Consider the following 889-nt stretch of genomic DNA (forward strand, 5'->3'; position numbering starts at 1 on the left):
AACACAAAGAAAACCAGCAAACATGCATGTACACACACACACACACACACACACACGCACACGCACACGCACACGCACACACACACACACAAACACAGGCCTCCCATCCATCCATCTCAGCCCCTTGATTAGATTAGGCATTATTAATGGAGGGCCTGTGAGCCGAGCAGACAGCCGGGTCACACCGAGTTTAATTCCATTCTCAGATAACTTCATTTGGCCTGATGCGATTGTTATTGCCCCGGTGCTAGATGTTTATAGGAAACAATAGCCCCCATAACACATCCAGACATCCTATTTAAAGAGGGTCAGCCGGGGGCACTGGATACAGCAGCTCCTCTTCCGGCCGTTGTGGCTGATTTAAGGGCTCGGCCGAGGAAGGAAAGAGGATTAGCCGGCGCATTGAAATGTATCGCCGCCGCCCGGCGAGCGCCATCAACGCCGCCGTCGCTTTTATATACGCGGGAAGGGAAAAGAGAAGCGGTGCTGGAATTCCGTGATGACCCCTCGTTGCGGCTTTCAGCGAGCAGTAAATTTAGTTTTTTTTTATTTTATTGGTTCGTCACATGGAGCTCTCTTACGAAGAATAAACATAAAGCGTAGATGGCGGGGATTTATTATGTGTGGACGAGGACGAGGAGGATAAAGCTGTCGGAGGGAGAGTGACAGAGGAGAGTGATACGCACTCTGCATCAGAGAGGAGGATGCAATCAAAGTGGGAGGAACAGAGGGATGGAACCCCCATTTCATCCATTAAGTTATGAGAAGAACATTCATAACGCGTGATTCAGAAAGCCGTGCTCATTACATATGAAGGAAAAGATGACAAACCACAATCACTTCTTTCTCTTTCCTTTTTTTAATCCATCATAATCATCCACCGCAACCA

Source organism: Taurulus bubalis, assembly GCF_910589615.1.
Source record: "Taurulus bubalis genome assembly, chromosome: 14".
NCBI classification, from domain to species: domain Eukaryota; kingdom Metazoa; phylum Chordata; class Actinopteri; order Perciformes; family Cottidae; genus Taurulus; species Taurulus bubalis.